Here is a 13,312-nt window from a genome sequence, read left to right on the forward strand (position 1 = left end):
CTTGACTTAGCAACCGGCCGCCACGCATCTAATCAAAAGTACCAAAGAACTTAAAAATCCAGAACTGACGACACAAGAAATTTTAGAGAAGGCTAATTTTTTGGCAGGCAGTAGTGGTGTTGTATATGACGAACAAAGAGGACTCGGTCCAAGCGTTATAATGTCGACAACTGGCAATAAATATACCGAAGCAATGGCCATATACTTTGAAGTTATCGACAGCATTCTCGTAAAATACAATCGAAGTTATCGACAGCTATCAGAAAATTAATGGTCTGCTCTCAGTAACGGATGCCTTTAAAACAGAAAATCAAGCATTCATGGCGGAAGAAAAATTAAAGCCATTAATAGAAAACTACAAACATTTTTTAAATGTAGAACTTTTACATCTGCAACTGCAACTGCCAGGAAGTATTTACAAACATGCGATGAAGACTCCGTTTTGTCACTACTCGAATCTCTCAGACTGCTTCCAGTGGCATACTCAGAAGTGATAAAACTGCTGCATATCTTTGCTCCACTGTCTATCTGCACAGCTGGAAATGAAAAATTTTTCTCTGTGCTAAAAAGAGTAAAATGATACCTGCGAAGTTCTACTGGTGATGAAAGATTGTCCTCACTTATGTTGATGGCGGTTGAAAGAGAAGAAAAGGAAAAAATACCACTAGACCAAGTGGTGGATGATTTTGCTGCGAGGAAATCACGACGGTCACTACATTACTACACTGGCGTGTCATTGAATTGCACTGTAGTTATTTTGTTCCATTATGAACAAATATAATTTTTAATGTAATAACATAGTAATGAATCATTAGTAAATATAAAGTTTACGTTCCTAATTATTAGAAAAATCATAGTAATAAAATTAAAATCCGCGAGGAAAATAAACTTCCTGTAGCTGGCTGTATACCATAAATCACAAAAATACCAAGTTTCTTGTAAAAGGTATATATTTTGACCCTTATTTAGGGTATTTTAATATATACCTTTTACAAGAAACTTGGTATTTTTTTAGTAATAAAATTATTGATATATATTGATATAAATTCCAATATTATATGCCTCATGCCCCCGCAGCATGAAGCTTGCGGGGGGCCCCAATATATCAGGGGCCCCATCTTGTCGTCTAATAAATATATGTAAAAATGTGTTGAAATATATTATTATTAAAATATATTATTGAAAATGTATAATGAATCAATTACAGTATTGAAAATGAAGTTGCCCATCAGATAGATACAATGTATCGTATGTATGTATTGTATGTATTAATAAAATTGTAGATATATTCGCTGATAGTAGTGCACGAAGAAAATTGTTCATCTCATAGAATAATACTATGTAATAATGTAGTCGTTTATTAATGTTCTTTCTATTTCATTCTATACCAATAAAGATGAAAAATGTAAGTTGTCCTAAACAGTGCATGAATACACATGCAGCCCAGTAAATGACGCGATCAGCGTCACGACGTATTTGTCAGGCAATTTGGATTTAGATTCTACTTATTCTCCACTTCAAAGTTGGAGTTGTGCCGTTGGTTGCTATTACTTGGGGCTGAAAGTCACCCCTTCTGGGGGTGAAAAATATACGTTTAAAATAAGTCCGGAAATGGATAAGTTGACTAATTATGAGCAGCTCTTGTTCTATAGAGCTTCTTTATCTAAGTCAATTCTTTTCAAGTAACTTGCGAGTGCAAATGTTTATTTTTAAACAAAAAACCACGTATTCAGGCGGTTTTTCGCAAATACATAACTCAAAAAATAAGTATTTCATCGAATTAAATATTATCGAAAAAATATTTTTAGCAAAAATGTAGCTTATAAAAAACAAAAAAAAAATGGTGTAACTATTCATGAAGTCTATCGACACAGTAAAGGAAAGTTGTAGCTCATGAAAACATTCGTTCAATTTCAAATCGAATATTTCAACGTGAAATAACCAACATACGAATTACTTTTCGGGGAAAACTCATTGAAACTTTTTTTAATGTTTAAAAATGAGCTTTATTTCTATTTTTTATAGCATTTTTATCGCATTTTATAGCAAGCTTCTAGCATCCAAACTAAGCGTGTTACGCTCAAAGTTCGAGGGGAGCTCAGAGAGCCCCCTCGAGAATTTACAATAATGTTTTTTATTTAAACACATATCTCGCTTCCTACGAGAAAAATGTTTTTATCTTTGTGCTGAACGGTAGTGAAGGTTGTGCTGAACGAGGTAAAATGTGAGGTAACCTAAGCTATGCATATAACTCCCCCCCCCCCCGAAAATCGGTCTTGGATCCGCCCTGTATTAGTGATACGAAAAATCTCAAAGAGTAAAGAAATGTAGGTTTTGCTCTTTTTTTATAAATATTTCAGTTTTATTTTGTTTTTCTGGAAAACAAAAATTGTTTAAGATATGGCTGTTCACAATTTGTATACACTCGTAATTAGTGATTCGTTAGAGCCCTTTCAAATAAAACCCATTTAAAAATAAGCACTTTCAACCGGTGGAGCTTACAGGTCATTTAAAAAAAAGTTAAGTAATTTTTAAAGCGGTAATGATTAGTTTCATTCGAGGTGCTAAATAGGGGAAGATTTTCACAATTTTTGTTTACCAAAAAAGACTTTAACTATATTTTGAACGTACCTAACTCCCTTAGTTTTGATCATAGAAATTTTTATAAAAAGTAAAAATACCTAACACTTAGGTACTTTAAACACTAAAAAATGTTAATGTGTTTTCCCCGAAAAATGCTTAATTTTTTGGTTATTTTATGTTGAAATATTCGATTTGGAATTTGACAAATAAGAACAATTCATCATGAGCTACAAATTTGCATTTACTTAGTCGATATACTTCATTTTTGTATAAGCTACATTTTTGCTACTTACTTACGAATAGGTACTTACTATTTGAGCTATATGCGAAAACCCGCCTGAAAACGTGGTTTTTTGTTGAACAATGTTGAACATTTTCACTCGTAAATAACTCGAAAAGTAGTATTGACTGGACCACTTCGGTGGTGACATTAGGTTTGTTCCAACTCGATACAAAACCGTTCTTGAATCGTTAAGAGCATGCGTAATAACGAATAATTATGCGCAGTATAATAACACATTTTTTGTTATTGCGCATTCTCGTAACCGTTCAAGAACGGTTTTGTATCGAGTTGGAACAAACATTGAAAATTACACGATATCGCTGTATTTTACGTTCATTTACTGGCCTATAACAGATATAAGTTTTTGTGACACACGTCGCATTTAGTAATTTTTCAAGGGGCCCCCATTTCCAATTCTGCGGGGGGGGGGGCGACAAATTTTGTTACGCCACTGGTTCCAGACCACATCTCCCAAACAGCTGGACATGACTGCGACCTTGTTAATTTGTTCTCTTAGGTCTCTGGTTGGGTCATGATAACTTGATAAATCTACTGAATCTACACCTAGATATTTGAACTGGTTTAGTTGTTCTATGGATTTCCCCTCTACCAAGAGCTTGCATCTAATTGAATATTTCGCAATGGTAATGCATTTTTGCATTGGTAATGCGTGGATATGTTTATGTTGAGTCGTCGACATGCTTGGTAGAATCGATAAAGTTGTCTTTGTAGGTCATTCTCATCCTCTACAATCAGGGCTGCATCATCCGCATAGCACACTATACTGATTCTACTGTGACCAAGTCTGTATCCTAGTTGTAGCGATTCCATATTTTCTATTATTTCATCCATTAGTATACTGAATAGAAATGGGCTGAGGCTGTCTCCCTGCCTGATTGCCCTTGGTGTTGGTATGTTGGCCGTAGTGGTGTGGTTTGTTTTAATTTCAAATTATTCCTGCAGATAGATAACAACTGTTTGAACTCTCTGAAATCTCCCTTCTCTGTTCTTTTTTATTATCGCAACTCCTGATATAGTAGTATCAAATAGTATATATAACCATCAAAATACAGATATTCGTCATTTGTTATCCTCTTTCCTTTTTCTTCTTCTTAAAGTTCCATCTTCTATCGAAGGTTGTATTTATGTATCGACATGGCAATTCTTGTTTTAGGTACTTACAGCAGCTCTAACTAGTTGGTTAGAGCTCAGACTAAACCGTTCCCTTAGATTTCGTATCCAGAAGGTTCGTCTTTTTGCTTTTCTCTTCTCTATTTCTATATCTCTTTTACCTTTTATTTTGCCCTTCATAATCAACTAAGCAGACTGGAACGAGGACCTCCTACTATGTGACCGAAGTATTCAAGCTCCAGTCTCTTAACTGTCTGTATAATTTCATCCCTCTTATTAACCCTATCAAGGACTTATGATATTTGTAATATTGCTAATCTTGTCTACTTATGATATTCGTAGAATTCTGCGATAACACCAACGTTTAAAAGCTTCCAATTTCTTAATATCTAATTGCTTCAATGTCCACGACTCAGATCGGTAGCGCAAAGTTGTAAAAACTTAGCAGCGCAACAACCTTCTTTCGCGCATTCTTAGGTCTCTACTACATGTATATTATGTATATACAGAGAGAGTCTGTAAAGTGGAATAAATTCAATATCTCAAATACTAATTGTTTTTTTGGAAAATGCTCAGACCCGTCGATTAGTATTTCAAATTGTCCTTATTGACATTCAATAAAAATGTATACAGGGTGTCCCAATTTAGAGATATGACGTCATCGTCGATTTTCTTAAATGGCAACACTGTCATTTTGATAGCTAATTTGATAGGGTTTGTAAAGTTATACATAACTGCAAAATATCAAATTTTTATTCTCTACCATTTACAAGATTATAGAAAATAACAAAGTTATATCTGTAATTTGGAATATATTCAATAATTAAAATACTAACTGTTTTTTTGAAAAATGCTCAGACCCGTCGATTAGTATATCAAATTGTCATTTTTGACATATAATAATAATGTATACAGGGTGTCCCAATTTAGAGATATGACGTCATCGTTGATTTTCTTAAATGGCAACACTATCATTTTGATAGCTATTTTGATAGCGTGTGTAAAGTTATACACATCTGAAAAATTTCAAAATTTTATTCCCTACCATTTACAAGATAATAAAAAATAACAAAGTTATGAAGAACAAGAAGTAATCAAATAATAATTGAATTTATTTATTTCAATTAAGCAAATGCTCATAACGTTGCCCATTGACAATTTGACAATAATTGAGGGCAACATTATGAGTTTTTGCTTAATTTATTGAAATAATTAAATTCAATTATTAGTTGATTACTTCTTTTTCATAACTTTGTTATTTTTTATTATCATCTAAATGGTAGAGAATACAAATTTGAAATTTTGCAGTTGTGTATAACTTTACACACCCTATCAAAATAGCTATCAAAATGACAGTGTTGCCATTTAAGAAAATCAACGATGACGTCATATCTCTAAATTGGGACACCCTGTATACATTATTATTATATGTCAAAAAGGACAATTTGATATACTAATCGACGGGTCTCAGCATTTTTCAAAAAAACAGTTAGTATTTTAATTATTGAATATATTTATTCCAAATTACAGATATAACTTTGTTATTTTCTATTATCTTGTAAATGGTAGAGAATAAAAATTTGATATTTTGCAGTTATGTATAACTTTACAAACCCTATCAAATTAGCTATCAAAATGACAGTGTTGCCATATAAGAAAATCGACGATGACGTCATATCTCTAAATTGGGACACCCTGTATACATTATTATTGAATGTCAAAAAGGACAATTTGAAATACTAATCGACGGGTCTGAGCATTTTCCAAAAAAACAAATAGTATTTGAGATATTGAATTTATTCCACTTTACAGACTCTCTCTGTATAGGGTGAGGCAGATAACTGGCCTATTAGAAATATCTCGAGAACTAAAGGCAACAGAATCATGAAAATTGGAATAAAGGGGTTTTGAGGGATGATCTATTAAATGAAAATATTTTCATCTCTTTGCAACTTCCAGTTATACTGGAAGTTGCTTATAACTGGGTCACCCTGTATATTTTTACATTTTTGAATTCTCCTCAATATCTTCTGTCTTAAAATATGAGATTTTGTAATATTATACAGGGTATTTTAAAAGATATTTACGTTTTTTTATTAATTTCGTAGCAACATTCACACCCTGTAAAAATGTAATAGTTTGACATTAAAAACTCTGCTTACGTTCAAGTGATTTTTAATGTAGTCTGTTATTGTTAAGAATCATTAGCATAGCTAATTTTGAAATATTAGTATACAGGGTTGGTCGAAACTCGGAATGAATATTTTCTGAGTTTTCTTAAATAGAACACCCTGTATTTTAGTATTGTAATGAAATGATATTTCATAGTACTTTTTTATTTTATAAGTACATATTCCCTATACCTAACTGCTTTAATTTGTGAGTTATTGGTGATTCAAGCTTAACATTATTTGCAACAAAAAATACGTAAAATTTTATTAGGTTGGCCATGAAAATATTCAATCACAAACAATTTTTCAGAAATAAATATATATTAATCAGACCGATCCTTAAAGTTACCAATAATGGTTTAGCTATCAAAATAGCTACGTAGTTAAGATTGTTGGTGCGACTAACAATTAAGCACAAATTAAAGCAGTTAGGTATAGGGAATGCTTAAGAAATAAAAAAGTACCATAAAATATCATTTCATTACAATACTAAAATACAGGGTGTTCCATTTAAGAAAACTCAGAAAATACTCATTCCGAGTTTCGACCAACCCTGTATACTAAAATTAAAAATTTAGCTATACTAATGATTCTTAACAATAGTAGACTATATTAAAAATCATTTGAACGTCAGTAGAGTTTTAGTTGTCAAACTACTACAATTCTACGGGTGTGAATATTGCTACGAAATTAATAAACAAACGTAATTATCTTTTAAAATACCCTGTATAACATTACAAATCCTCATATTTTAAGAAAGAAGACATCGAAGAGAATCCAAAAATGTAAAAATATACAGGGTGTCCCATTTAAAAAAACGAAGTTATAAGCAACTTCCGGTATAACCGGAAGTTGCAAAAAAATGAAAATATTTTCATTTAATAGATCATCCTTCAAAACACCTGTATTCCAATTTTCATGATTCTGTTGCTTTTAGTTCTCGAGATATTTCTAATAGGCCAGTTATCTGCCTCACCCTGTATATAATATAATAAAAATGTTCTATTTTCACAAATTTTGACTTTGCCATTTCTATATGGCTTTTAATCTCTTGTGTTTGTTCTGCGTTTTAACTAACCAATGTTCCTAGATATTTGTATTTTTTGTCTACCCTTTCTATCTGGATACTATTAATATTTTGTTGTTGGATGTTTTGTAACGAACATGAATTTTGTTTTCTTTAAGTTTATTTTAATACGATATGGTATTAAACACACTTTTCGTTCAATCGTTCCAATATCTTTCCTTCCTTCCTTCAGTACTTCCTTCCAGTTCCACAATTTTAAATGGGAAATATACCATGTCTGCTATATGACAGCTACTTTAATTGAGTATTCTGGCATTCATGTTTTTCGTTCTGTGTTAATTCCATGGAACTTGGCAAATCATGCAGTATCTCTAATAATACCGGCTTTCTTCCTCCAAATTTAATTAGGACTTCATTTCATGTATTTCCAACCCATTTTTTTCTATTTTTGCCCCGAATAGACCTTCTTTCTTATCTTTTAACATCTAACAGTTACAATCCATCATGTTAAATTCTTTTTCTTCTTATTTTAGTATAGATATGAATGTCTGTTTTTTCAATGTACCACCAGTAAGTTGTCCTTCCATCGTTTTCGTGGTTTATCCATTGATTGTCTTCTTATTGGGGATTCTATTTGTTCTCATTCGGCTTATGTGGTCGTTCCATTCTACTCTTCTGTTTTTTACCCAGTTTCCTATTTCAGGTCCCAGTCCAATATTTTTTTCGGCCACCAATGGCTATGGCATTCTTTGTATATGCCCGTACCACTGCAGGGCTCTGTTCTCCAACTTTTTTGTAATTGAGTATTCTACTTCCATTATGTTCCATATTTCCTCTGTTCTTACTCTATTCTCTAGTGATTTGTAGACATCTTCTCACATAATTTCTTTTCAAATATTTTAATTTCTCCATATTGTTTCATTCAGGCAAACTGTGGCTTTGTTTGCTCTATTCACTTGATCTTCCACTTCTGTTTCGAGCTATGTGTTGCTAGATAGTGTGATGCCTAGATATTTAAACTCCATCACTTGTTCTATTATCTGACTTTCCGGCTGCAATTTACATCTTAGTAGATTTGCTGTTATAACCATGCATTTTGTCTTTTTTAAGGAAATTAACATGTTACATTTTCTGACGGTTATATTAAATTGGTGCAGGATAAGTTGTAAATCATCTTCACTTTGAGAGATTAGTGTTGCATCGTCGGCATAGCAGATTATTTTGTTTTCCTCCCATTTGGTACCTATCCTTTTTAGTTCTTAGTTTTTTTATTATTTCATTCATGATCAGGTTGAACAATAGAGAACTCAGAGAATCCCCGTATTATCCCATGGCTAGTTTCAATTGGGCCAGTTAATTCTTCTTTTACTTTTACTTTTGCTTTTACTTTTATTGTATTATTAAGTATTTTCTATCGGAAATAAGCCACACTTTTACTAAAAAATGAATTTATTAACGTTTCGAAGCCCAAATCGGGTTTCATTGTCAAAATACAAAATACTATTAAAATAAACAAAAATGTTGCTAAGTAAAAAAATTCTTCTAATAATTTATTTAATCTGACTCATTTATATTGGCAATTCAGACGTATATTATACATTTTAAAGTAGAAGACTTTAAAATGATATCGCCAATATTTATGAGTTGCGTATTTCCCATAGAAAATACTTAATTATAAAAATGCCACAAGGAAATAGCTTCCGAACAACATTTTATTGTATTGTTCTGTGTGTATCATGTTAACAAAATCACATATCAGCAAGTACTTTTAATATTACATTTGATAAAATCTTTAACATTTTTCCTAACATACATTATATTAAATTTAAACAAGAATAGAGAGACAGAAACAAACCGTAATGAAACAAATACCGTCCAATAATACATACTATTAAGTTACTCGTCTGAAAGCGGGGGTATTAGGTTGATTCGGATGCGCACGTGCAGGCGCTGTATCAAAGCACGTGTCTTCGTTAGTTTAATGAGACATTCTAGTTAGGACACGTGTTTGTCTCCCCCAAATTATGCACCCAAGAATTATTGGAGAAAGCCGGAAAATCCATGGTGATCGCAGCTTAAAAACAAAAGTTTAGTGGGGGATTATTTATGGAAAAATGAATTATGTGGAAAATACAATACAAACTTTAGACGGATTTTAAGACAGGTTTTCAATAAATTAATTTTTTTAATAAGAAATTCCACATCGGCAAATAAGATGTTAGAAATGTTAGTAGTAGTTTAAAAGTTATTGAAAATTCTGGTGTTAAATATACAATATACAGTGAACAATATAGAAATACGCGATACATACTATTGTACAGTCAGTTCCGGAATAAGAATCTTGAGGCCCCTAGGCAACCTAAGCTAGGAGGCCTCTTAAGAAACTTTTGTCTTTTCCCTTCAAAACCTCGGATAACCCCTCCATCTCTGAGGGGTATTCCTTTGATATATTAGTGGACATTTTGTAGATTTAAACTTTAATTTTTTTTCATTTTGTAAAACGTGTTGCTTGAAGAAAAAAAATCAAGAAACTGTTTATTTATATAATTTTGCTTAAATTTTGCAATAAAAAATTATTTTAGTTTATTTTTGTTACAGTTATCAATAAACGAACGATTCATTTTAAAGTATTTATAATAAGTTTTCTAATAATGAAAAAAATTAATGTCGTAGAAAAGGTATAGTATTCTACTCACATGTAATGACTATTACTCACTCTAATGAACAACGACACTTCACTTTAACACTAACGCAGACTTCATCATCGTGAGTACCTGGTCCCAGCGCTTGAAGTGTAAGGTTGGTTGATCAGTGAACAAATCGATAAATAATTGTAGTTGTAAACCAATTGGTGACAGTTTCTGTTGTTAAGTGATGTGGTTGGTGATACGGATTGTGCAAGCGGGGGTAAACCCCCCGACTTCCCTCCTTCAGAAGATTCAGGTGACTCTGGGTCAGCGATGGATCATCGCGAGATTTCCAATAATTTGGTAACAAATAATCAAAATTTTATTTCTTCGCAAACTGTAAGTACAGAAAGCATTAATACCAATCCATTATAGGTAGTTAATCTACTACCAGTAGATAGTTAATCCAGTAAGTTAATGAGTCTGATAAGAAACCTGACTTGTTTTACGATAATACTGATTTTGGACCTTTTCATGTGTATGTAGAGAATCGTTCTAAAGAATTTAAAGGTAAATTAAATGCTTTAAAAATAGGCGAAATAATATTAACAAATTTTTGTAATATTGAAAATAATATAATTAGTTTTGACTCGATTGGTCGTAATAGAATTAGAATAAAATGTAAGGATTACAAATCGGCAAATTTTTTAATTACTAATAAAGATTTACCAGTTTTTCAACAAAACAATTTAGACTTATATCGTTGATTGAAATATTAATACGGTATTAATATTTCAATCAACGCTTATATTTACCGAAATTTATCTTGCACCGACAATGTGTCTTAAGGGATATTAGTCTTGATTTTTCTGAGGAATATATTAAGAATAAAATTAAGCCTTACGATGAACATTGCAATTTTGAAGTTGTGTCGGTGAGAAGGATTAACAGAAGGGAGGAAAAAATTATTAATAAAGTTAAAACTACTGAATATATTCGCACTAAATCGTGTATAGTAACTTTTAGGTCACAAATATTATCGAAATTTGTCGTCATAAATAAAGTACTGAAAGAAGTTGAAACTTATAAACAAAAAGTCTTATTATGTTTTTATTGTCTCCGTTTTGGACACTTAGGGTCGCAGTGCAAAAGTAGACCGCGATGCAATCGATGCCAGGGTATACATAAAACAAAAGAATGCACTACTGAAAATATTACTCCTATTTGCTTTAGTTGTCAGGGAAACCACTTTACCATAGATCTAAAAGCTGTCCCGAATTTAATCATCAAAAACAAATAAAGGAAGCTATGTCTTCACAAAGTTTAAATTTTCATGATGCAAGCAAACAAGTTCCACGGAATTCATATGCAAATATAACAGCCTTGCAATATACCTCGACTCTTCCAAAAAATGTCGTTGATTCTAGGGCAGTGGCCCAACCACTGTCAAGATCTCCTCGACATGCTAATTATTTTAACTTGCCTTCTTTAAACAATCAAAATAGTAATAGTTATCACTACAATAAAGTCCAATCTTCTAAAAGACAAAGACCCAACACCCCAGATAAGACAGAGTTAACAAGAAAAGAAATTATTGCACCTGTACAGTTTCCTAATCAGGGTGAGAGTATATTATCTCATCCAAATTATACGAGAAATAACGCAATTTCACAGGTTGAAAACTTAGATTTAGATTCAGTGAATACTATTTTAGAATTGGTTCTAACAATTGTTAATAGATTAAAACAGACAAAAACTTAGATATTTCAAAACCAGAAATTATTGAATTAGTTAGTAAACTTTTAAAAGTAAATGGCTTCAACTTCGCAGACGTAACGCAAAATTTTAATTTTTTCCAGTGGAATTGTCATTCAGCAGTTGCCAATAAGGAGAACCTTCTTTTTTTACTTTGCAAATATAATATTCAGGTCGCGCTATCGTCCGAAACTTGGTTTAAACTGTGGTTTAAACCAGGAAAATATTATAATTTTCAGAGATATAATTGTTTCCGGTCGGACCGGAATGATGGGTATGAGGGCTCAGCTATTCTTTTAGACAAGTAAAATAATATTCGAAGAGGTAAAACTTAATATTAATAATTTACATTTACGTGTGTGTCTATTAAGATATATTCATTTGACAGTCCTATTCACATAATTTCTATTTACATTGATCCTTCCTCTTTCAGTATGGGTAACCACATCCTACTGCATTCTACCGAGGAATTTGCGACACAATTGGTTTCATTTAGCATAATTAGAGCCGCTTCTTTGATTTTTCTCTTTTTACTATCTGTTTCTTTCAGGACTATACTTGAATCTCTCCACTGAACTCTATGTTCATTATTCCATGCGTGTTGACATATTTGAGTTCTATTAAATTCTCTATTTTTAATATAAGACTGATGTTCACTTATTCTAACGTTTAATGGTCTTGATGTTTGACCTAAATAAAATTGTTCGCATTCACAAGGTATTTTATAAATATGTATAATTCTTTGTTCTTTCTTGTTCATTCGTTCATTGTTAGGTTTAGTTTTAGATAGAATAGATCTCAATGTGTTTGTTGTTTTGAATGTAATCGAATGAACTATCTTTTAGTAAAGTCGTCCCAGGAACGCAACTCATAAATATTGGCAATATCATTTTAAAGTCTTCTACTTTAAAATGTATAATATATGTCTGAATTGATATATTGTATAATATATGTATGAAACGATACCCGATTTGGGCGTCGAAACGTTAATAAAATTATTTTTTTCAATTTATTTGTGGTTTATTTCCCATCTAAATAGTTAATTACCACAAGAAGAAGATACCCACCGTTGGGAAGTTATGATCAAATGCTTAAATGATGAAACTCAACTGAACGATCCCATTTGCCATGATCTAATCCTAAAAGAACAAGCAACAGCAACACTGGATGGAGTGAAGGGCTGATGCAACAAGAGCTTTGTCTAAAGGTTACAACGCCTTCAAATCTGCTCTTCATACTCTTGCTGAAGACAATACCTAATTAGAAAGCTGAAACAGTTCATGAGGCTAAGTGTTTGTTGAAAGAAATGTAAAAAAACATTCATAATGAATGAGTTTTGGGCAACAGTTTTAGAACGCATCAACCGATCAACTCTGTCAGTAAATCATTATAGAGAGAAGAAATTGAACTTCAAACTGCAGTTCAGCTTCTAAATTCACTTTTGGAGTTCTTAAAATCCCAAAGAGATAATTTTGCTTACTTCGAGCAGAAGGCCTGCGGTCTAGAATACTCTGAATATTCCGACGAGAGTAAACAAAAACGAGCAATAAAACTACATTTTAATGATGCTCATTCCAATGAAGTTTTTGTACCGGGTGGACAAAAATTTAAGATTTAAACGCATCCGATGTTTTGGAGGGAGAAGGCGGAGGTTTTTTAAGGGGCCTCATGGCTTGGGTTGCCTGTTGCCTAGGGGCCTCAAGATTCTTAATCCGGGACTCGGGACTGGTTCCTA

The sequence above is a fragment of the Diabrotica virgifera genome, chromosome 2 (assembly GCF_917563875.1).
Source record: "Diabrotica virgifera virgifera chromosome 2, PGI_DIABVI_V3a".
Lineage (NCBI taxonomy): Eukaryota > Metazoa > Arthropoda > Insecta > Coleoptera > Chrysomelidae > Diabrotica > Diabrotica virgifera.